Here is a 26,874-nt window from a genome sequence, read left to right as displayed (position 1 = left end):
AAGAAGTGGGAGGGGAGATGTTGCATTGTAAATTTTGGTCAATGACATGAGACAAAGTATATGTGAACTGCTGTATGAAAAGTGAATATACTCTGTAAATCTTCACCCAAATCAAAATAAAATTAAAAAACAAAAAACAACAACAAAAAAAATCTGCTTAAAATCAAACACTAATTTAGCTTAACTAATAAAAAATGTCTACTTTGAGCATTATGCATTTTTAAGAACTGTCTTTATGGGATTGAATTAGCAACAGTATCTTGGAAGATTAGACAGGAATCTTAGAGAGCAATGAGGTTGTATTAATAAAGGAGGAACACTCAGAAAAGGAGGGTAAGAATGGTTATAAACTTGAAAGTAATCCATATGACAAAATAGTACATGTAGAAGCTGTTGAAATAGTGTCTTTTGTTGTGTATATTCCTAACAGAAGCAATTAAAAAAAATAAAAAGACCTTTCCATTAAAAAAAGATAAAATGATCAAGAAATCAGAAGGCTGAGAAATGAAAGGCTGATGATTCTTTCATCGTAACTACATATGGAATTGATGAATGCCTAATTATACCATAAATTATTTTTATGGAATATTTTTACAAAGAGGTTCATTTGTGATAAATAGTAAGTCATATTTGTATCATAAAATTGATTCTAAAATGTATGTAGTATTGCCAATTATTATCTTCTCCTAAAACAAAATATCAAAATAATAATAAAATAAAATAAAATCTTATGGGCTTTCTGATACTTTTTGATTACTTTCTGAGCAGAAAATGAATTTTATATTCTGTTGAAATTAAAAATTTAAAGTTATACCTACAAACACTTAAGTATTTAGTGTTATTTTGTTCTTTACATTATTTCCAATTCAATGGACAAAGATAGCAAAACTAAATAAAAACACACATGAAAAAAGCCTGTTTTCTGAAAAATAACTAACAGTAGAAATGACCTGAATAGAGAGATCTTGGTTCTTAGAGCTTCTTTTCGAATCTATTAGATGAGGAGAGACTAGCTGTTACATCTTAGAGACAGCAGAGACAAATTCCACTATGTATACAATACTGCATTTTCAGTAACAACAAACACTATTCTAGGTGTTTGTATAGACAACCTAGATTCTAGATGGATGTATAGACAGGTGAGAACATCATGTTGGGTAGGTGAAAAGTAATATACCCATGTCCATAGATAGATTTGCCTGATGCCATTCTTACATGGGTATTTTTTGCTACAAAAACATCCTTATAAATCCCAAAACTAACAGGGGCAAGGTTAGAGTAGCTTCTCAGTAACAACCAAGAATCTTGAGAGAGTGAGTCACTGGGTCTGCAGACCTGGGACCATGGTCTTGGGGGACATAATGCTCAGTTGACACAATACAGCACATAAAAATCTTGTTCTGCACCAAGACTATGGCCTCAGGTTATCCTTTGGACCTGAAACTCTACTCACTTCCATGGATTAGCTCTCAGGCAAACAGCAGAAAGGCCTATAAGCAGTGAACCTACCCCAGGGAGATGCACACACCTGTCTCAAGGAGATCAGTCAACCACGAGAGTTCAGAAGGGCAGTTCTGTGTAGGAGAAAAGGTGGAAGACAGGAATGCATAGATAGGGACACAGGGAAGGAGTAGTCACAGGGAGGAGATGGAAGGAGAGCTATTTATTGTTGAGATTGTAAATGGTGCCTTGAAACCAAATGTGTGTCAACAGTTGAGAGTAAAACGGACCTGCTTTGTAAATTTGCAACCCATCACAATAAAAAATTTGTTAAAAAAAAAAGGTTTCCATTGGAGTATAGTAGTAAGTAGAGACTGCTCTGGAAACATGTTGACTGGTATTAAATCTCAGCTCTGCAGTTAATAAGTGTGTGACCTTGAGCAAGTTACTTAACCACCCTATACACACTTAATCATCTATAAGGGTAATTATGGTAGCTACTCATAAAATTGTTGTATTAACTGAGCTAATCATGCAAGTGCTTAGAACCATAGCCTGTACTTCAGAAGCACTCAATAAAAATTATTTATTATAATCATAAGAAAGATTATCTATTCATCATTCTGTAGGATAAAATTTTTATTAAGTGTACAGATATATTATTTTTCCAGTGTTATTTATGTTTTCTAAATATTATATATATTATATAAGATGAATCCAGAGAGTAATAAAACTATTCTGACATTAAATATTATTCATTTGACCCCAGTTTTAAAGTCTATATGATGTTGAAGACACAGTTCTTGACATATTGCCAAAAAGCATTTAAAGGTTGCTTGAAATAATAGAAAATTCTAAAATAGACTATTAGGACATTTATGCATCACTCGTGATCCAGGATTAAGTACAAAATACATGTATCAAATAACATTCAAATTGCACAAATGCATATAGAAGCTTTGTTTTTATCAAAGTAGTTCATTTTATTTTCTTTTTTAAAAAATTGAGACTAACTAATCACAGTGGACTCCTAACTTGTGAATACTTGACTTAAATGTTTAGATATTGAAATACATTTTTAGTGGGGCAGAGAGAAATTGTTTATGTTCTAATTATCCATTCAGGTTTGACTAGCCTAGATAAATCCTCAATATTTATTGCCTCAGTCTCCTTATCTGTACAATGTCCTGATGAAAAATAAAAACAAAAACAAAAGCAAAAAACTACCTTATATTGAGACTTTAAAAATAAAGTATAATATAAATAACATCACTGGCACATTGCAGTTAGTTAACTACCATTAATTTCTTCATTAATATCTTTGGAACAAATTAATTTTGATATAGTACTTTCTAGTATAAATTTGCTATTTGAAATATTTTTTCATGGCATGGATATACTAATAGAAACATAAATGTATACTCTAAAGTTATTAATTCATTTGTATATTTTCCATGATATAATCTACTACAAAAGTCTATACTATGAATCTAAATATTGCTGCTTACATGATTAGAGCATTTTAAAATATGTTAAATTCTTATATATTTGAACAAAAAGATCCCTTAGTATATATACATAATATAATGGAAATATAGGCTAATTTAAAATATTTTTTTATTTTTTTTCCTTTATCACAGAAAATAATTTAAAGATTACTTCCAAAATTATAACAATGTGGACCACAAATTTCATATCTTTCTGCCCAATCCCTACTTCCTCCACTCTTTACTGTCTCTGACGTAAGACAAAACACTTAAAGATGTCTTTAAGAGATAACATTACAAATTGCAAAAAAAAATTAAATAATAAGCCACATTTAAAAGATAATATACTTCAGATATCAAAAACAAATTTAAAGATGCTGTCATTTCTGAAAACATATCTGAAAGTTCATCTTTAGGAATTACTTTTTTGATGCTAAGGCATAATTTTCTAATCTATTTGGTGGTGATGAATTTGCTGTCATTAAAAATATAGGTCTTTTATGCCTGGTGAATAAAATGAGTGATCAACTTAGATAATATCATTTTCTGTAGCAAATGCAGTTGTCTATTAGAGAATGAGATTGAGTTTTCCAGTGTAATTTATAAACTGGCTCATAAGGCAATTCCTGAGAACTCTGGAGCCTGAAAAAGTATGAATTATATTGCTTGTTTTAGGAGTATATTACCTGCACACAGGAGGAAATACAGCTAGAATAGAGAGAATCAACAACTCAAAAAGAACTCAAAAGAAAAAAAAATGTTTTTATTGAAGTTTAGGATATTTGTTGATAGTTACTGTCAAGTCAACTCATCTCACTATGACTTGTGTGTGCAGAGTTTAACTATGCTTCACACAGTTTTTAAGACCATGAACTTTCAGTAGATCCCAAGCCTATCTTCTGAAGTGCCTCTAGGTGAGTGAAAACTACCACCCAGTTGGCTAGTGGTCAAACACTTAAGTATTTGCACCAACCAGTGACTCCTTCAAATTATTTGCAAAGCAATAAATATAATGCAAAAGACTACATTCACTTTGAAATAAATAATAGTAGAATACATCACTGACAATTTGTGTATCTGAACATATAAACTTAATAAAGAAAAAATAGTGCAGCATGATTAAACTCATAAGAACCTCATTTGTTGTTATTATCTGTTCTTTTGTTTTAAATTCCATTCTGTAACAAAATATTGTAGTCTCTAATTTATCAAGGGTTAGCATTTTTCAAGAGTTAGCATATGATCAAGTGTGCAGTAAAGAAGAATTGATAATTGGTAATGGGAATGTGAAAGTGGGAAAGAAAGAGGAAAGATTAGTAGCTGGAAAATATGATTTGGGTGATATAAATGACAACAGAGATTCTATGACAGAATTTTGCAAGACCCAGGACTTATTCACTACAAATACTTTAAACATAAATACCATGACAGAAATGGTGACTACACACGGAGACCTCCCTGGATGCAATACGCAGGGATCAAATTGACTACACTTGAGGAAAGAGACAATGAAGAAGCTCAAAATCATCATTCAGAATAAGGTCAGGGGCTGACTGCAGAATAATCCATCAATTGTTCATATGCAAGTTCAAGTTGAAGCTGAAGAAAATTAAAAGAAGTCCATGAGACTCAAAGTTCAACCTTGAGTTCATTCCACCTGAAATTAGATATTATTTCAAGAACAAATTTGATACCTTAAACACTAATGACAGAATATCAAACAAGTTGCAGGAAGGACATCAGATATGAAGAAAGTAAAAGGTCATTAAAAAGACAAGAAAGAAAAAAAACACCACAATAGATGTCAAAAGAGACTCTGAAACTCTCTATTAATTGAAGAGTAGATGCAATCAGTGGTGAAAATGATGAACTACAAGGGCTGAACAGACAACTGAAAAGGGCAGTCCAAGAAGACAAAGAAAAATATTATAATGAAATGTGCAAAGACCTAGAGTTATAAAATCAAAAGGAAAGAACATGTCTGACATTTGTCAAGCTGAGAGAAATGAAGGAAAATATTCAGTTCTCAAGTTGTAATGTTGAAGGATTCTGGGCAAAATATTGAATGATGCAGGAAGCACCAAAAGTTGGAAGGAATACACAACATCACTGTACCAAAAATAATTACTCCACATTCAACCATTTCAAGAGTTAGCATATGATCAAGAACAGACAGTACTAAAGAAATAATTCAAAGCTACACTAAAGGCATTAGTAAAATAAAAGGCTGCAGGAATTGACAGAATACCAATTGAGATGTTTCAACAAATGGATGCAAAACTAGAAGTGTTCATTCACCTAGCTGAAGAAATTTGGAAGATAGCTACCTTGCTAACCAACTGGAAGAGATCCATATTTATGCCCATTACCAAAAAAACAAAAAAAAAAAAAAGGTGATCCAACAGAAAGCAGAAATTATCAAATAATATCATTAATGTTTCACTCAGGTTGCTGAAGGTAATTCAAAAATAGTTGCAGTAATAAATTTGAAGAGAACTGGCAGAAATTCCAGCCAGATTCAGAAGAGGACAGAATTTGTGATATCATTGTTGATGTCAAATGGGTCATGGCTGAAAGCAAGAATGCCAGAAATATATTTTCCTGTATTGTATTGCCTTTGAAAAGTATTCATCTGTGCATATCATAACATATTATAAATAAAATAGTGAACAATGGGAATTCCAGAACACTTAATTGCACTCATGTGGAACCTATTCATAGACCAAGCAGCAGTCATTCGAACAAAACTAGGAAACACTATGTGGTTTAAAATCAGGAAATGTATGTGTCAAGGTTGTATCCATTCACTACACATATTCAGTCTGTACAGAGAGCATATATTTTGAGACTCTTGACAATATTAAGAGTGCACCGTATCAGATATTGGAGGAACACTCATTAACAACCTGCAATATGCAGATGATGTGGCCCTACTTGCTTGAAAAGAAAAGGATGTGAGGAATTTACCGATGAAGATGAAAGACCACAGCCTTCAGTATGGATTACACATCGACATAAAGAAAAGAAAATTCCTCACAGGTGAACTTCAGTATCATGATAAATGGAGAAAATATTGATGATGTCAGAGATTTCATTTTACTAGGATCCACTATCAACACCCATGAAAGCAGAAGTCAAGAAATAAAATGACATATTGCATTGGACAAATGTGCTACAAAAAGTCTGTTGAAAGCGTTACAAAGCAAAGGTGCCACTTTGAGGACTAAGTTATGCCTAACCCAAGTCATGGGATTTTCAGAAGCCTTACATGAATGTGAAAGATGGATAATGAGTAAGGAGGACTAAAGAATATTTGATGCCTTGGAATTACAGTTTAGGAAAGAATATTGAATATACTATGGACTGCCATAAGAATTAACAAATTATTCTTGGATGAAGTACAGCTGCAATGCTCCTTAGAAAAAAGAATCTTGAACCTTCGTTTTAAATAATTTGTTCATGCTATGAGGAGGTACCAGTCCCTAGAGAAAGACAACATGTTTGGTAAAATAGTGGGTCAGTGTGAAAGAGGAAGATGTTCAAGGAGCTGAATTGACACAGTGGCTGTACCAATGGCCAAAACACAGCAATGATTGTGCAGATGACCTAGTACCAGAGTTCTGTTGTATGTAGTACAGGAACCAACTTGACAGTGCTTGACAACAACCACAATTCAAAATTAACAGGAACTTTCCAAATTACATTATTATTATCAGGTTCTTACTAACCTTTGGCAAGAGAATAAGTAAGGTAAACTTAAAAAAACAAATTACCTGAATAATATAATGGTTATTTGGTTTTGTAACACATATCTGCAAAATATATCAAGCGTTTTTTCTGGAAATCTTATATACTGTTCAAAAAATAGTTCAGAAAAAGAATACATTGCAATATCTGAATTATTTAAGAGAAAATTTTCTCATACCTTTATTTTATTAGGTAAAGAATTATTGAGAGCACGGGTGATTCTGTTGAACTCATGTTAGACCAAAATGACAAATGTCTCAAAGGATTATGGTATTTTATATGTCTCAGTATCTTGTAATCACCATATTGAATAGATCTAACTTCAGAGCAGGAAAAGGTATTAGAAGAAATAGTAAAATCACTATTTATAATTACTCAGTGGAAGAAGATATAATAAGGAGCTGTGGTGGAGCAATGGTTAAAGCATTTGGATGTTAACTGAAAAAAAAGGCTGGCTGATAGAACCCACCAGTTGCTCTGCTGAAGAAAGATTAGTCAGGCAATCTACTTTGATGAAGATTTACAGCCATGAAAACTCTATTGGGCAGTTCTCCTCTGTCCTACAGTCTTGCTATGAGCATGAGTCAGAATCAATTCCATGGCAGTAAGTTTGATTTTGGTAATATTTGTCAAAAATCAATAATAACAGATGGTGTATTATTCTATTTGCTACGATAACATTTTGCTGAACAAGAACGGATTATTTTAAGATTTTGAGGACATAGAACATTGTTAAGGGAATGCTTAATTTTATGATTAAGTGGCATTAATCAGGGGTAAATTCAAACTTATACTTTAAAATAGACTTAATGGACTTGAAATAAACTGATGATAATTATTAAGTAGCAATCATTATCTACATTAACTAGCTCATTGACCAAATACAAAGAAATAGAACATTTATTTTAGGTGAGGATATTTGGGAGCTCTGGTAGGGTAGTGCCTAAGGCACTTGGCTGTTAACAAATAGGCTTGTAGTTCAAACCCACCAGCCACTCCTTGGAAGGAAGGTTGGTCAATCTACTTCCATAGAGATACTGTCTTGGACACCCAAGGAGGGGTCACTATGAGTCGGGTCTGATTCAATGGCACATAACAACAACAACAATTCGTGTTTTATTTTGAATCATTTACATTTTGAGAAATAACCTAAAAGAATGATTATACTGATGTCCATTTTTAGAATACCACGTTTGGATCCATAGTTGCTCTCCATAACTGTATGAGTGAACTTTATAAATCAACAGATGTTTGAAATTATATAAGCAAACATAGGCTGCTTTGTGGAATCATAGATATGAGTTGGAATGGGGCTATAGCATTTATAATGCAAACAGTTTTTCTGATTATACACAGAAAAGTTCACAGACTGTAACTTCAAAATATAATAATCACCACCACATTTCTGTTCAAATTTAGCCACCTGTTTTTTATTGCTTGGTACCAGATCTCAATTTGCAACCACTCATGTTAATGTGACAAGGTGTCCCAGCTCTGCAAGTCCTTCTGTTGACACTATAGAAGTCTCTTCATGCTTTCCCCAAAGCTCATTGTGAAGGCAACCTCAGACCTTTTAATGCCAACTTATAAGCAATTCTGTACAGACACATAGCTGAACCTGAACCTCAGGCCCGTAGAGTGAATGCCAAATCCTCATCAGTCACAAAGACTGTTACTGAATAGCCAACTAGCAGAATGGATTTAATTAAAATGAAATTTTCTCTTATTTCAACAGGCTGGAATCTTTTCTATTCTTAAAATAACAACTTACATTAGGAACAGTGATTTATACCACCTAATTAGGCATTTCACACCACATAAGATTTTTGTGTATTTATTTAGTTGTTTATTTATTTCATGTCTCTCACCTAAACAATTATCTTAAAACAGTGATTTACTGTTCTGTTTAACAATATACTTCTATCTCTAGAAAGTTGCTCAATAAATATTGTTGAATAAATGGAAAGCATCCCACATGTTCACAATATAAAATTTTGGTCACAAATATTATAGAAGAATGTTTTAGTATGTATTTTGTATACAGAAAATATTGTTTTTGTTAGATGCCATCGAGTTGGTTCTGACTCATACAACAGAATGAAACACTGTCTTATCCTGTGCCAGAGTCACAAATCCATCTTATTGGGGGTCTTCCCTTTTTTCTCTGACCCGCCACTTCACCAAGCAGGACATCCTTCTCCAGCGAATGGTTCCTTCTGACAACATTACCAAAGTAGGTGAGACAAAGTCTGGCCATTCTCACCTCCAAAGAGCATTTAGGATGAATTCTTCCAAGACAAATTTATTTGTTCTGGTAGTCCATAATATTTTCAGTATCCTTTGCCAACACCACAACTCAAAGAATCAACCTTTCTTCAGTCTTCCTTATTAATTGTCCAACTTTCACACTTATATGAGGCCACTGAAAATACACAGCTTGGGTTTTGTACACCTTAGTCTTCAAAGAGACATCTTTGCCCATCAGCACTTTAAAAAGAAGTCTTTTGCAGGAGATTTGCCCAGAGTAGTACATTGTCAAGTTTCTTGACTGCTGCTTCCATTGGTGTTGATTGTGGAATCAATACTACTAAATCTTTGACAACTTCAATATTTCCTTCATTTATTGTGATGCTGCTTATTGGTCCAGTTTTGAAGATTTTCATTTTCTTTATGTTGAGGTGTAATCCATACTGCAGACTGTAGTCTTCAATCATCATCAGTTAATTCTTCAAGTCATTTCATTTTCAGTAAGCAAGACTATATAATCTACATATCGCAGGTTGTTAATGAGTCTTCCTCCAGTCTTGATGCCACATTATTCTTCATATAGTCCAGCTTCTCAGCTTATTTTCCCAGCATACAGATTAAATAAATATGGTGAAAGGATACAACCCTGATGCGCTCCCTTCCTTATTTAAAACCATGCAGTATCCCCTTGTACTGTTCAGATGACAGCCTCCTGGTCTATATCCAGGTTCCTCTGAGCACAATGAAGTGTTCTGCAATTCCCATTCTTCTCAGTATTATCCATAATTTGTTATGATCTACACAATCAAATATTTTTGTATAGTCAATAAAACACAAGTAAATATCTTTCTGGTATTCTTTGCTTTCAGCCAAGATAAATCTGATATCAGCAATAATATGTCTCATTCCACATCATCTTCTGAATCCAGCTTGCATTTCCAGAAGATCCCTGTCAATATACTACCATTTTTGAATATACAACCATTTTTTAATTATTTTCAGCAAGATTTTACTTGCCTGCGATATTAGTGATATTGTTAGATAATTTCCACCTTCTGTTGGAGCACCTTTCATGGCAATGGGTACAATTATGGATCTCTTCCAGTCAGTTGGTCAAGTAGCTGTCTTCCAAATTAATTGGCATAGATAAGTAAGTGCCTGCAGTTCTGCATCAGTTTGTTGAAACATCTCAATATGTATTGTATCAACTCCTGGAGCCTTGTTTTTCACTAATTCTTTCAGTGCAGTTTTGACTTCTTCCTTCAGTACCATTGGATCTTGATCATATACCACCTCCTGAAATAGAAGAACATTTACCAATTCCTTTTGGTACAGTGACACTGTATTCCTTCCATCTTCTTTTGATGTTCCCTGCATCATTCAATATTTTGCCCATAGAAGCTTTTAATATTGCAACTCAAGACCTGAATTTTTTCTTCAGTTCTTTCAGCTTGAGAAATATTGAGTGTGTTCTTCCCTTTTCATATTCTAACTCCAAGTCTTTGCACGTTTCATTATAATAAGTCATTTTGCCGTCTCAAGCTCCTCTTTGAAATCTTCTGTTCAGCTCTTTTATCTTGTCATTTCTCCCATTTGCTTTAGCTACTCTCCATTCAAGAGCAAGTTTCAGAGTCTCTTTTGACATCCATTTTTATCTTTTCTTCCTTGCCTTTTTTTAATTTGTATTGATTTGGGTGAAAGTTTACACAACAAATTTGTCTTCCATACAGCAGTTCACATACACTTTGTCTTATGACATTGACTGCAATCTCCCATAATGCAACAGCTCTTCTCCCACTTCCTCCCATAGCCACCTCTTCCCTGTGTCTTTCCCTCTCATGCACTCCTGCCCCCTATTCTCCCATGACTGATTTCTCCAAGGAGTGTATCAGCCTAATGTAAATGTTCAGCTCATATGCCTGTCGTTTTTTGTTCGGCTGGAAACCACAGGAGTGAGTTCAATTCCAGACCTGAAGGGCAGTGAAGTGCCACAGCCTCAGGGGTTTCACCAGGCTCTATCAGATTAGCAAACCTGGTCTCTCTCTCTCTCTCTCTCTTCTTTTTTTTTTTTTTTTTAATTTTGAGTTTTGTTCCACATGGTTCTCCCACTCTATCCAGGATCTCCTATGTAGATTCCCCTCTGAGTGGTTGAAATGGTAGGCATGTATAATCTAGTTCTTCTGGTCTTACAGTCATATAGCTTGCCTGTCTTTTTGATGACCTTTTGCTTTCTTCATGCATGATGTTCTTGATGTCATCCCACATTTTATTTTAATTTTTTGTCATTGATGTTCAAAGCATCAAATCTATTCTTCAGATGGCCTCTAAATTCAGGTGGGATATAATCAAGATCACACTTTGGCTCTCATGGATTTATTTTAATTGTTTTCAGCATCAACTGAGCTTGCATATGAGCAGGTGATTGTCTGTTTCACATTCAGCTTGTGACTGCTGAAGATATTGAACTTCTCCTTCACCTTTTTCCACAGATTAAGTTGATCTGATTCCTGTGTATTCCATCTGGTGAATAGCCACCATTTATGTTATTGGAGAAAGGTATTTCAATGAATAAGTTTTTGGTCTTGCAAAATTCTAACATGCAATCTCTGGAATCATTTCTATCACCAAGACCATATTTTATATCTACTGGTGATTTTTCTTTGTTTCCAACTTTTGAATTCCAATCACCAGTAATAATCAGTGCATCTTGATTACATGTTTGGTCAATTTCACAATGCAAAAGTTTGTAAAAATCTTCAATTTCCTGGATTTGGTGGTGTTTAAATTTGAATGATAATAATATTAACTGGTCTTCCTTGTACCCAAAACCCACTGCTGGTGAGTCAGATCCAACTCATAGCAACCTCTCCTTGGGTTTCTGAGGTGGTTATCACTATGGAAGTAGATCGCCCAACCTTTCTTCTGAGGAGTGGCCAGTAGGCCTTTCTTGTAGGCATATGGATATTATCCTATCACTGACTGCATTGTACTTCAGGATTGCTCTTGAAACATTCCTTGTGACGATGAATGGCACATCATTTCTCTTAAATTTGTCATTGCCAGCAGAGTCGATCATATGTTTGTCTGATTAAAAATGGCCAAAACCAGTCCATTGCACTCCACTAAGCCTTAGGATATCAATCATTATGTGTTTCATTTCATTTTTGACAACTCCCAATTTTCCTAGATTCATACTTTGTGTATTCTACACTCCAGTTATTAATGGATGTCTGAAGGTGTTTCTTCCCATTTTGACTCATGCCACATCAGCAAATGGAGTTCCCAAAAACTTTATTCCATTCATGTCATTAAGGTCAACTCTACTTTGAGGAAGCAGTTCTTCCCAAGTCATATTTTGATTACCTTCCAATCTGAGTGATTCTTCTTCCAGCACAATATCAGGCAATGTTTCAGGGCTATTCATAAAGTTTTTCAGTAATACATGAGACAGTGTTTCACTGCTATTCATAAGGTTTTCACTGGCCAATACTTCAAGAAGCAGATAGCTTTTTCCTTCTTCTCAGTCTGTGTTAGTCTGGAAGCTGTGCTGAAATCTGTCTACCATGGTTGACCCTGTTGGTACTTGAAATACTGGTGGCATAGCCTCCAGCCTCACAGCAACATGCAAGCCACCACAGTATGACGAACTGACAGATAAGTGATGGCATACAAAAAGGAACTCTTTAAAATCTAATTTTAATATAAGCATATTCATATACAGTACTTTATTTTCTAATTTATTTAAAAATAATCTGGATGTTGTCTGTGGGATGATATCTAAACCAAAACCAAACTCACAATTGTAGAGTTGATTCCTACTCAATGACTCTATAAGTTCAAGTAGGACTATTCCATAGGGTTTCCAAGATGGTAAATCCTTATGGAAGCAGACTGCCATATCATTCTTCTGTGGAACAGCTAGTGAGTTCGAACAGCCTGTCTTTTGATTGGCAGCTAAATGCTTTAACCACTTCACCACTAGGCTTCTTAAATTAAACCTAAGTGTTTTTAATTTATAGACGTTAATAATCCATTTTTTATAACATTTCCTGCTTCACAATTTGTTATAGCCAGTGTTAGAATCTGTCCATGACTATGCCAAATACCTGGGGTGTGTGTGTGTGTGTGTGTGTATACACACACACACATATACGTATGTATGTATAGTGGTATAGTGGTTGATTCATTCTGCTGGTAATCAAAAGGTCTGTGGCTGTGGTAGAAGCCACCAGCCACTCAGCGGGAAAATGGTTTACAGCCTTGGAAACGTATGGAACAGTACTACTCTGTCCTATCGGGTAACTATGAGTCAGAAGCAACTAGATGGTAGTGGGACTTGAAACACCGAAGATGCAGACATAACACACACACACACACACACACACGTACATATATTGTTATAGCTATATAACAATACATTTTTTTTTATAAAATGTGGCTAAGAAAATGTAATAATAATGCTATAAATTTCCTCACAATAATCTGCCATTTGTTCCTTTTTTTTCAGATTTTATTTATTTTTATTAATAGTAGAGATAAATAAGTCAGGGTCTAGGACAGAAACCAATGGCTTCTACATCTAGAACAATTTGAGGAGAGTTTATTAAGAACCTATATACAGTAGTGTGGACAGGGACTAGTAACAGATAGGTCTCAGTTCTAATTTTAGTCTCAAAAAGACAAAAGAAAAGAGAGATTGCCAGAATGCTAAAATAGAGTTGCACGAAGAGGGTCCATTCACCAGAGATATGAGGTTATGTCAAGAAATGCAGCTTGACCCCAGTAACCCCACAATAGGGGGCAGGAGGAGGGCAGTGGGGCAGTTGGCAAAATGGCAGGGTACAGTGGTTAGGATGGATATCTGTACGGAAGATGTAAATTCATCTCATTCTCCCTCAACCTTCAGTCTTTTGGGGGTACATGCCAGAAGTATCAAGAAACAAGGAATCTTTTTGAAGTGACCCATATAAGACAAGAATGGATTTCAAGGGGCAAATAGACATAGGAAATATGACTGAGTTTGGAGGACAGAATATTGTGTGCCCAGTTTATCTTGCATAATAATTTTAGCAATGTGTTTGGGGTAATGTACAGATTTTAGTCTGCAGATAACACAGATAAAGGTGGAGTAAGAGTAGTTTAAGATAAATATCAAGGAGGTGATCCAGTGGGTAAAATTTAATTGTTAAACAAACAGCTATCCAGTTTGCTACACTTAAATTCTGCTGATATCAGTTTGTCTTTACCAACTGAGGCTAAGTCTTGAAAACAGAGATTTTGCCATTTATGTTGTTCCATTTTTTAATTTATGTAGTACAATCCAATTACTAAGTATATTAATATTCTTTATCAAGTTTCAGTGTCATGTCTAATGTTATTATTTCATATCCCTTACTATATCTTCACCTAAAACTAATAAAATACAATCTCCTATAAATCCACACACACAAAAAAATGTATTTTCTTAATTTCAATTGCATCCTAATTATTTACTATATCTAATAGGCATTTTCCAAAATTTATTTGACACAACTTTACATAGCATCTGAGTTCTTGAGCACTTTATGTATCTTAAAATTCTGAAAAATATTATTTTCTAAATTCCCCACCTCATTTCTTTGACATTATCTTAGTGTTTTAACATACTTTCATTTCTCCTCCCTTGGCCTTAAGAAAATGTCTCTCTCAGATTCCTTCCATAGTGTTCTCTTTCATAATATGCCCTCTCTCTTTTTTTTACCACATTGTATTTTAATGGTTTGTTTATATGTGTAAAATTCTCCATTAGCCTTGCTATCAGGCTTCTTTTATTTCATTATTAACTGCCCTGACACATAGTAGGCAACATGTGAATATTCAATGAATGTTTTTAATTAAGCCATGTCCATTATTACAATCCAAATTACTTATTCAGGTTAATAAAATCATACATCATTTATTTATCAGTCTTTTCAAATATATTTTCCACCAACTAACATTAAAACTTTGCATGATCTTTTGTTTTGTTTTCAGCATGATTCAGGCACTCATTATCATCTCTGTTACTGTTCCAAAAGTTGTTCCATTCATTTTACACACTTAAATAATACTTATTTTCATACTTTTTACTATCACCTACATTCTAATTAACTCTCAAGTTGAAAAATTTCTCTTGAACGTCCAGATTCAGAAATACAACTACTTATTTAATACCTTCAAATGGATAGTATACAGCTATGGCAAGCTCAACAGATAATCACTGACTCTGTCCTTTCATAAATCAAACAAACAAACAGTTTCCTTTTCTTTCATTTTCTATTTTAAAGAATGGAAGCCATGTCCATTGAATTACTCAAAACAGAAACAAAAGGAAAATATCAGTCTTATTTAAGAATTCTCTAGCTAGCTCTCATAAACATCTCTCCATTTCATATGCCACTTTTTAACTCCACTTCCACTCTTTAGTATCTTAAAATAAAAAAATCCAGAATTTCACAGTATCTCTAATATTGCTCCTGAGTCATCTTCTCTCGAACTTGCTACCAGAGTGCTACTCTTTCTAATATGCAAATATGATTATGGATTAGCCTTATTTAAAATAGCCTTTGAGTTCTGGTGGCATAGTGCCTAAGTCATTTGACTGCTAACCAGAAGGCTGGCAGTTCACACCCACCAGCCACTCCTCGGAAAGAAGACTGGGCAATCTACTTCTGACTATGACTATAGAAGGGAATACCAGATCCTCTATGGCCAGCTTACCTCCCATTGGATCCTTCAGCAGCTTCTTCCTGAGGGATGATGAAATATTTATGGCTGGAAATATATCTTACTTCTAATCAACTCCTTGATTTTCTACTTAGAATTCTGTCTGAAATGATTATCTCTTCTCAGGAAACATAACACCACAGTATGCTTTTGTACAATTCATTCCTTTAGTTCAAATTTTATGTCATCTATGAATTCTTTCTATACCCATATGCAATAGTTGGTTAGTCACCCCTCATTTGAAGGGACCTGAAGCCTTGCAAAGGAGCTCTGGTAGCATAGTGCCTAAGGTACTTGACTGCTAACCAGAAGGCTGGCGGTCAAACCCACCAGCCATTCCTTGGAAGGAAGATGGGGTGATCTACTTCCATAGTGATACTGCCTCGGAAACCCAAGGAAGGGTCGCCATGAGTCAGTCCGACTCAATGGCACATAACAACAACAACGAAGTCTTGCATGCCATGCATAAAACTATCATATTGCTTACCGCATTGTATTTTAATGGTTTGTTTATATGTAGAAAATTCTCCATTAGCCTTGCTATCAGACTTCTTTTATTTCATTATTAACTGCCCTGACACATAGTAGGCCACATGCGAATATTCAATGAATGTTTTTAATTAAGTCATGTCCATTATTACAATAGAAATTACTTATTCAGGTTAATAAAATCATACATCATTTATTTATCAGTCTTTTCAAATATATTTTCCAGCAACTAACATTAAAACTTTCATTGATCTTTTGTTTTGTTTTTCAGCATGATACAGGCACACACATATATACAGTAAAATCTGTGATAGTAAAAACTCAATGAACTGCTTTGTTCATCCAAATCTCTCAAGTTTTCACTTTTGACAGGATACAGTCTTACCACTGTTCTATCATGCTCTATTAGTGGAACATATTTTAATATTCCTTCTCTGAGGAGTTTCCACTTTACACAGGTTTGGGCTTTCACAGACTTTCTTGTATGTATTATTATGTTATTTATTATACTGTTATTTACAATATATTACATGTACACTGGAATTTATTTAATGAGCTACATTATTTTCAAGAAGGATTCTTAAACATTTGAAAAGTAAAATCTTGTGGATACACATTAGAATAAAAGGTCCATTGAAGTTGAATATATGAAAAGTTAAACTATTATTATTTGATTATTTAATCTCAAATATAATGTAAGCTTTTAAAATTAAAAACTAAAGTCAACATAAGCTTGTTTATTTCCTCGTTTCATAAATTTTTATATAAAACACATGTACTTCCTAACAAAACACAGATGAACCTTAGAAACTTAAATGTTTTAAATTCATTTTTAAATTTGTGTTATCGTATTCCAATGCCACAAAAAATGCCTTCAGGTGGTGTAAATGTCAATTTAAAAGCTAGGCAGATGGTGTTAGTTTTTTCTACCAAAAAAAAATGACATTAAGTATGTTGCAAAGGGAATTTTTTTAAAAACTTAAATATCGAAACAAAAAAATTATAATACATCCAGTGCCTAAATTTTTGAGAATAATAAAAAGACCTAAAGCTGTTTCTCAATAAGGAGACATGAAAGTCTCAACTGGACTTCTATGAGAATATTTAATTATGATTTTCAAACATACTAAGTGACTCTTTACTGGATCTCAGAAAAAGTTTGCATCACTCTGAAGGGACACACAGTTATTGTGAAGTTTCCAGAAAAACACTGTGGAGGGATGTCTGTTACATCAATGTAGATCTCAGCCTCCCTGGAAAGGAAAAGAAGCTTCTGGCTGACAAATCATGGGGAAATAGAAAGGCATTAGTTACAGTTTGCATTATCTATAATCATGTATAGAAAAGGATCAAGAGTGTTACACTGGGCTTCTATTACAAAATGAAGTTCCTGTGTACTCACTTGCCCATCACTTGGCATTATTTAGGAGAGTGGTCCCTCGCTGAAATCTGAATTTCTTGGGCAAAAATACATCCGTATGGTTCAGATAAGGTCAGGTGTTACTTGCTCAGTATCTCAAGCCCATAAAGATGAGAATGCTTGGAAGAAATGGCACTGAACTTCCATCAAATTCTGGTGCTTTATTTCAGTGAGCCAGAATTAAAGTATAATAATTTTTTTTTCATTCCTTTTAACAAGAATGAGAAAATTATTGGATGGTAATTATATCTTGAACAGATGGATAGTTCATCAGGCTTATGAATAAAATTTAAGAGTTGCCCAACTACAAGAACAAGAGGCTGGATTATTCCTAACACCTTTTGGTTATATTTTTAATATGCAGCATAATTCATCTATTGATACAGATAAAATAATTGTTATAACAATTTAGAACTAAAAAGGACCTATATGCAATCTAATTTCACCTTTCTCCTCAAAACATTGAAGAATCCTAAGGGTCAGAAAGATGTTAATGTGTTTTCTACCTAACGCTCAGACTTTTTAAAAGTATTTTGATCAATCATGTTTAATGCATGAATATATATATATATATATATATATATATATATATATATATATATATATATATATATATACATATACATATACATATACATATATGTATGTGTTTATACACACACACACACACATATAATTTGCTTCAAGATTTTGGAAAATCCTTAGTATCATCTGGTGTCTCTTTATTGAAAGGCTATAGTATGACTATTTCCCAATTATCTCATCAGTGGATAGTTTTTCTTTTAATCTTATGTTTTGTTAAACACAGAGAAGCATCTTTGGTTTGCAAAGCTCAAATCTGGTTCCTTCATTTTGTAGGTAGGAGAATATTAGGGCCAGTTGTAGTAAGTTCCTTCCTAGGACACAAAACAATTGAACAGAAAAGGGAAAATAAACTATGTCTCCTCACTTATAATAAAATTTCCTCAGTCAATTCAATATGTTTGCCTACAAACAAAATGCCATTTGTAATTAAATTATTTAAAGAAGGCAAATACAGTTAGTTAAAACAAATATTAAAAACAAATAAATAAAAAATAAAATAAAGAAATGCTCAAATTAACTTTGGAAATCACCCAATTATAGATGTATTTATCCTTAATTCTTATTATCTACATTAAAAACTTGGAAGTACATCATAATAGACAAGCACATATTTAGAATTAAATTGCAAAATATTTATTTTCTGAATATATACCATTTTAAATATAAGTGTCCAAAATGTAAACCTATATGTCTGCAAGGATTGGACAACTGTTCCCTATACTAAAAGCAAAGTACTTGTACAACTTGAGAATAAAATCTTCTAGTATATAAAATACTTTTACCCAGGTAGTTTAATCACTATGTGAGTAAGTTAACACAAAAGGTCCATAGATTTTTAATGAGTTTATACTTATATCGTATATTTTGTATAGAAATTCAAAACAATTATATAATCCTGAAATTCTATTAGATCTTTCCATTCTTGTCTTGCTATATCTCCAAAAAAAAAAAAAAAAAAAAAAAACCTGTTCTTAGCCTTTTACTGTTAAAAATTTAAGTGTTGCCCTTTTCTTGTGAACAAAAAGGTAAAAGCTATTTGTTTCTTGTCATTGTCATTAGTACATACAATCATCTAAAGGAAATTGGCAGAATGTATGGGAGTTTTGGCTCTATGGTTGAAGACGCTCTGAATACTATTGTGAAAAGGCAGGTGGCTAAGTGGGAATCCAAAACTATATCCATTATGTTCATTTACTTTACCATTTAGAAAGCACAGATGTTAACTATGTAACAACAAGGTGGTTTTTATTGTAATCACCTGCTGTTAGGGCCTCTCCTGGCACAGTGGCCAAATGGATTCTTGTTTCCTTCTCATTTACAAGATGTTTGTTATTTGATGGGTCAAAACAAAACTGAAACTTATTTTTTATTCATAAGAAATGCTTAAAAGAAGACAATTTTGAAGAAAAATCTGTTTAAACCTGAATTGCACACTATCATAGTTAATTGTATACATTCATCATAATGTGATTTGTGTTGATTTTCCACTTTAAAATTTAATTTTCCTTTGGTTTATCTTTTGATTTGCTATTGTCAAAGCAGAATTCCTTCTATTGTTGAAAAACTTTCTTGATTCTTTTTCTCCTTTAGTTCATCCTAACAAATTGAAAGGCTTAATGTTTTCCTATTACTTAATTGGAATTTAAATGAATATTTGGTATTAAATATTAGAACATATGAAAAAATATATACATATCAAAAAAACAAACTCCCTCCCATCAAGCAGGAGCCAACTCGTAACAAACTCTCCTTGGGTTTCCGAGCCAGTATCACTATGAAAGTAGATTGCCCAATCTTCCTTCCAAGGAGTGGCTGGTGGGTTTGAACTGTCAGCCTTCTGGTTAGCAGTCAAGTGCCTTAGACACTATGTCACCAGAGCTCCTATATACATACATATGCATATATATATATAGAGAGAGAGAGAGAGAGAGAGAGAGAGGAGAGAGAGAGAGAGAAAGAGAGAGTGTCTCTGGGTGACATTAACAGTTAAACACTTGGCTACTCACCAAAAGATTAGTAGTTTGAATCCATCCAGAGGGACCTTGGAAGAACAACTGATAATCTACTTCAGAAGGAATACAACCATTGAAAAATGTATGGACAACAAATATAACACTATGAAAACTGGAAACCCTATGGAGTAGTGTTTTCAGAAATACATGGTATCACCATAAATCAGAATTGACTCAATGACAACTCTTGTGTGTTTGTGATGCATACTATATTGCAAGGAATTTGGCCAGATATTTTATTATCAGAACACAGTCTAAATTTCATGAATGTATGTTCCTGGAGGTAGGGTCTACTTGCATCCTCTCTCTTATCATGTTTAGTATGACTGAAGGTCTTTCAATTCTTTATCTAATTTTTTCTTCTTTGAGAATTTTTACTTATTTAAATTACTTATCCTAAATTCACCACCTTGAAGCCTAGAAATATCCATTTTCCACTGTAAAAACTTTAAAAAAATTATTTGAATTCCAATGATTAAAATTCTTTGGAATATCATTGTATTAATGAAAGAATTCTAAATGTTGTAACAAACCAGGATATTTAGGTAGCTTATATATAACAGAAGTAGATTTTGCTCACTGCAGCTGGTAGTTCTTTCCCAAAAGATGTGCCAGGACTCAGGTTCCTTCCATTTGAGAGCTCTAACATTTTCAATACATGACATCAAAGTCTCCCAGGCTTATCTACATAAAGTCCATGAAGGAAATGAGCATTAAGGGTCATCTACAGAGGTGCCTATGAGCCGGGCCTAGGAATAACACACATTTCTTCTTCTCATTTTCCATTGATTAAATCTTTTTACTTAACCACACTATACCACAATAAACACTGAAAATGCATACTATCTGTGAACTGAGAAAAAAGAGAAAATTATTTTGAGGTTATTCATTTTATGCCTCAGTGACTCATTTTAAAATTATAATTAGTATGTGTATACATGTTCAGATATTCTTAGTATTAAAATGTCTATATATTTGAATTGACCCTTAAAGTCTGTATATTTGAACCTAGAAAATCACCATAAGGTTTTAATAGTGATTTTGAATTCCTGTTTTCTTTTTCCTCCTCTCATTGCTTCTGTTAGTTTCTTATCTTTACTATAAAGACAAAATGTGTAATAAATCACTTTCTATAATTATTCTCTACCAATAATGCTTTATCATCTTATTTTTAGATTATAAAATATTTTTATCAATTAATATTATTTGAAACAGAACTGATGCAAGAGAAAAAAAACCTGGTAAATTTTTACAAATACCAAACCAAACCAAAAAACCAAACTCACTGCGTTAGAGTCAGTGCAACTCATAGCGACCCCTCCTTGGGTTTCTGAGGCGATATCACTAGGGAGGTAGATTGCTCAACCTTCCTTCCTAAGAGTGGCTGGTTAGCAGTCAAATGCCTTCCTTAGTCACTAGCCACCAGAGCTCACTTACAAATACCTGGATCCTTTTATTATGGAGAATTGTTTTGGAAGTCATTGCAGTGCAAATATTTTCCATATTAAAAACATTCCATTAAGAGAAATAAAATAAAAGATCCCAACATTTTAATGAAACTAAGGTTTGGTTTGAAGCAAAGTCTTTAATGTTCTTTAGGTAATATTGTTTCACAAGTTACAAATATACTGAAATAACTACTTTCCTTTTTTTTTTTTTTTAAGTGTACTATAGTATAATCACAAAATATCATTAGTTTTAAATATATGCATACCATACTGGGAAAGAAAAAAGTTGACTCAGAACATGTGAACTAAATTTCCTCTGAGATACTGTCACTGAAGAATATGAGCTAATTGTAGATTTCTTGTGAAACCTTTATTAAAATATGCTTTTTATGCTTAAATTTCAAAGGAGATTGTCATAGTTAAAATACATTTAAAAATGATCAAAGTTGATTTTACATTTCACTCATGAATTTAGAATTTGATTTTCTCTTCTAGGCCAAAATTTCCTTCACTGAACTAAAAGAACCATCAGATGAAATGTCTTGAAAACAAATTAAATATATTTAACACTTTCTTACTAAAAAGTTCCACATGCTATGTTTACATCAAAATATAAATAATGCATTTTGGGAAATCTTGAAATCCACATATCGTGACAAGCAGATGAAAAAAACTAGAGGTTCTAAATTAAGCATGTATTAAGCCTCTAAAGTTTGAAGAACAAACCTTCCCATGATGGTTTCAAAAGCAAAATAAAATGCCAACATTTAAGGAAGTTACAATCTTTCTTGGAAACCAAATATATCCAGAAACATAGTGTGCAAAAGTTATGAAACACACCTATCCAAATATACAGAAATCATACAGCAAAAATTCGTGTCGCAATTACTTAGCAGAGGTTCTTTTTTTTTTTTTTATTAGGTGCTATGAGTTGGCTCCAACTCATAGCAACTTTATGAGAAACAGAATGAAAAAATGTCGGGTCCTGTGCCATCCTAACATTCTTTGCTATGTTAGAACCCGTTGTGCTGCAGCTACTTTATCAGGCAATCTCATTGAGGATCTTTCCCTTTATTGCTGACCCTCTATTTCACCAACAATGATATGCTTCTCCAGAGACTGGTCCCTTCTTATAGCATGACCAAAGCAGGTGAGACAAAGTCTGGCCATTCTATCTTCTTAGGAGCGTCTGTGCTGTACTTCTTCCAAAATAGTTTTGTTCATTTTCTGGGAGTCCTGTTATTTTCAGTGTTCTTCACCAACATTTCAATTATATGCATCACGTCTTCTTTGGTCTTCCCTATTCGTTGTCCAGCTTTCATGAGCATATAAACTGATTGAAAAGATTTTTACTATAATCTTTCTTATAAGATTATTTCCCATTATCTCAATATACAACATATATTTGTTGTTGTTGTTAGGAGCCATTGAGTCGGACTCGACTCATAGAGACCCCTCCTTCGGGTTCCGAGGTGGTATCACTATGGGAAGTAGATTGCCCAATCTTTCTTCCGAGGAGTGGCGCTGGTGGGTTTGAACTGCCAGCCTTCTGGTTAGACGTCACTTAGGCACTAGGCTACCAGAGCATGTGTGTGTGTGTGTGTGTGTGTGTGTGTGTGTATATATATATATATATATATATATATATATATGAAGAAGAACTGATATAATACATATAGAGGGATAATATCATCTTGTGCTTGCAGTAGGAAAACTCTAGACCAAATCATAAATTTCACAAAGCTTTTGATAAGATTAGAAGCTCTGGTGGTGTAATGGTTAAAGCATTTGGCTGCTAACCAAAACGTTGGTGGTTTGAACCCACCAGTTGCTCCACGGAAGAAAAATGAGACAATTTGTTTCCATAAAGATTTACAGCCTTGGGAAACTAGTGGGAGTCACTATGAGTGGGAATCAACTTGCTGGCAGTGAGTTTAGTTTTTGGTTTGGTTGTATGATTATGGATAAATGGTATTGTGTATGGGATGAGATTAAGGAGGTTTATTTCAATAACTACTAGGGCTCTTGTGACATAAAGCTATGAAAATTAAGCTTAAAGCATCTATACTAACAGTTTTATTTACATTTGTGTTTTTACTCAATGAAGAAATAAATATATAATTATATGTATAGTGTTCTTTTTAAATTAAGTGATTTTAGAGTCCCCAATATAAAACATTTCAAGCTGGCACTCACTTCAACCTGAATGTAAACACATGTATACATTAATGGAGAGGGAAGTGACTACCTCACAGTATGCCATTGCTGTTGTTAGTTGCTGTCCAGTCATCTCTGAATCATGGTGACCTTGTGTACAACAGAAAATATTATCATCTTCAGAATCTTTGCTATGTTTGAGTCCATTGTTGGAGCTATTGTGTAGTATCTTCCAACCTAAGGCACTCATCTTTTACCACTGTATGAAATAATAACATTCTTATATGCCATTACCTCAATTTATTTGCTATGGACCAGAGTATGTGAAAGGTAATTTGCTTTTTTCAGCACTGCATCCAATTGGATGTATGATAAGAAAATGATTTGCCTATTAGCTTTATGCCTATTATCTAATGGTCCAGGTGATTGACTGTGTGTTCAATACAAGCTACTGTTTCAAGTAGAGCATCTGTTTCCAATATCCAAACTCTGAAAGACACAATTTTTTCCCTTATTTCCAAGTTCTCAGTGTGGTTGTAGAGAGAAGAGTCTCATTTGAGTTAATGTCTCTTGTTTAAATTAATGCATTTAAAAAATTAGTCAAAATATAGAAATAATTTTAGAAAAGCAACAAAATGAAAATCAATAATCTGCAAAAACTATATATAGAGAATGGATTACTAAAGTATGTACTACATTATTTGTTGCATATATCATCATTTTAGCAATTTTGAAACCATTAGGATGTCAAAGAAATATGGTAGCATAAAAATAATTCCTAGTTAGAAAACTATTTTTTAAAATGTCTACCTGGATGACCACTGACTTAATTTATTTGAGCACCTACATAAATATTCACTTGAATTGAGGTGCAAAAACTAATTGATATATCTTGTTTGGACATAATAAAATTACCAGAGTTATAAACTAAATTAAAATAAAAAAGTTGTATGTATTCACAGATTTAAAAATTTAGACAAATATTTTGCTGTATATTTTATGATATATGATATTATCATTGTAATCTTTAGGATAGAAAGATTTGCATAATTAAATATTATCTTTATGTCTAAGTTGATATCCCAGCAATGAAGAGGCAACACACTATTTGCCATGTATTAAATAAACATTAACCTATGATATTTTTGTCTACCACACAATATTTTCAACAGTTCACAGCATTATTTATCTATTCATAATATCCTGTATTAATCTGACCATAATTTGTCTTAATGTTGAAGAAAAAATGTACATAATCATTTGAAAATAAATTAAAAATACATTTTAAAAGCTAAGAAAATGTATATAAACTTGTTAATCTTGAAAATTAATATGGATTTTTTAAAAGATAAATTTATTAGATATAATCTATAATTACTTCAGATTTTTTTTGCTGTTTTAATATATTCATTGCAAAATTGCCATGATTGTCTGTAATGGTTGTTCTTAAATTTCCAGGATTATACATAAACAGTATTATATTGTCATGAGAATATATGATTGGTCTCTATTCCAGATTTAATAGTAGTCATAGGCAAATCAACATTATAAACACAGAGAAAGCAGAGTTATATATTGTTTTTGCTTTGAGACCTTCCAGAAAAAAAGTTTCTCTTTTATAATTTGATAAAATATTTAGTTCAAAATTTCTGCTTTTTTGTGTTGTTGCTGTTGTGGATAAGGCATGTGCTATTGCACTAAGTGAAAAGTATAGAAATGCTTTTAATGTGGAAAACATTTCAACATACCTTAATCCAGAGGCTGCAAATGTTTTAACTTTGAGAAACCAATTCCATATGATCCGGGAAATGTCTTTAGAAAACGTAAATTATTCTATCACACTTGCATAAGTCTGTCACAACCTAAAGTGAATGGTGAGAAATTTTCCTCTATTTCAAAGTTATCTTGTAAAAAATGCATCTGGAGCTAAGGTGTCATCTGATTAATGAGTCATACACATTTAGAGTATTTTCATGATGCCAGAACAATCAGTCAAATTATTTAAAATCTCAGTCAAAGCAATAATGTATCAAAAGTAAAGAATTACTTTTTAGATCAGTTTGAACTCTTCCTTTAATTTGGTCCACAAATTGTAGAAGCATATCCTTGAGGATGTCTAGAAAAATTATATATGTCATATGCACATATGTATATATATGTAGAGAGAGACAAAGAGCTGTGATGGTGTAGTGGTTAAGGCATTTGGCTGCTAACCAAAAGGTCTGTGGTTTAAATCCGCCAGCTGCTCCATGGAAGAAAGATGGGGATTCATCCGTAAAGATTTATAGCCTTGGAAACTCAATGGGGCCACTACGCATTCAGAATTGACTTGATGACAATGAGTTTGCTTATATGTATATATTATATATATAACAACTGCCATTAGGTGAACTCATGATGACACCATATGTGTCAGTTTAGAAATGTTTTCAATGACTGATTTTTCAGAAGTTTATCAATATATCACTGGGCATTAATTGAATTGAATTTCAAATTCCTGAACTAGAATAAGAAAATAACTATGAATTAAAAGTACAGCAAAAAGAAAGTTACCTCAATCGTGAAAGGACTTGAACAGGTATTTATCCAAAAAGAAATACAAATAGTTAACAACCACATGAAAAGATGCTAAATGTCAGTTATTTAAAAAAAAAAAAATGAAAGAAAGAAAAGAAAAACAAAACAAGACACTGCTATTGAGTCAATTCTGATTCATAACAACCCTCATTAGGTTTCTAAGGCTGTAAATCTTTATGAAAGTAGATTGCCTCATCTTCCTCTAGTGGAGCAGCTGGTGGGTTTGAACTCATGACCTTCTGGTTAGCAGCCAATTCCTCACCCACTTCACCACCAGAGTTCTTTAAATATCAGTTATTAGGGAAATGTAATCAAAACCATAATTAAATATTTCTTCATTGTCACTAAGATGAGTATGATTTGAAAGAAAAAAATGAAACAAAGAAAAAGGTGATAGCAAAAGATGTGGAAAAATTTCAAACCTTATTCATTGCTGGTGGAATTGTAAAATAACACAGTCGTCATGGAAAACCAATTGTTGTTGTTGTTGTTATTTGCCATTGAGTCAGACCTGACTCATA

At 33.1% G+C, this 26,874-nt stretch overlaps 1 protein-coding gene across 1 annotated transcript in view; it reads left to right on the top strand.

Moving 5' to 3' along the window:
* The window catches only part of FSTL5 (follistatin like 5), an 813,440-nt gene that overhangs the window by 140,425 nt on the left and 646,141 nt on the right, over positions 1-26,874 (top strand). The window lies entirely within an intron of this gene.

Source organism: Orycteropus afer, unplaced genomic scaffold (assembly GCF_000298275.1).
Source record: "Orycteropus afer afer isolate SDZICR_OR568_19922 unplaced genomic scaffold, OryAfe1.0 scaffold00535, whole genome shotgun sequence".
Classification (NCBI taxonomy): domain Eukaryota; kingdom Metazoa; phylum Chordata; class Mammalia; order Tubulidentata; family Orycteropodidae; genus Orycteropus; species Orycteropus afer.
The sequence above is the reverse complement of the archived record's forward strand: the minus strand, read 5'-3'. Positions and strand labels throughout refer to the sequence as shown.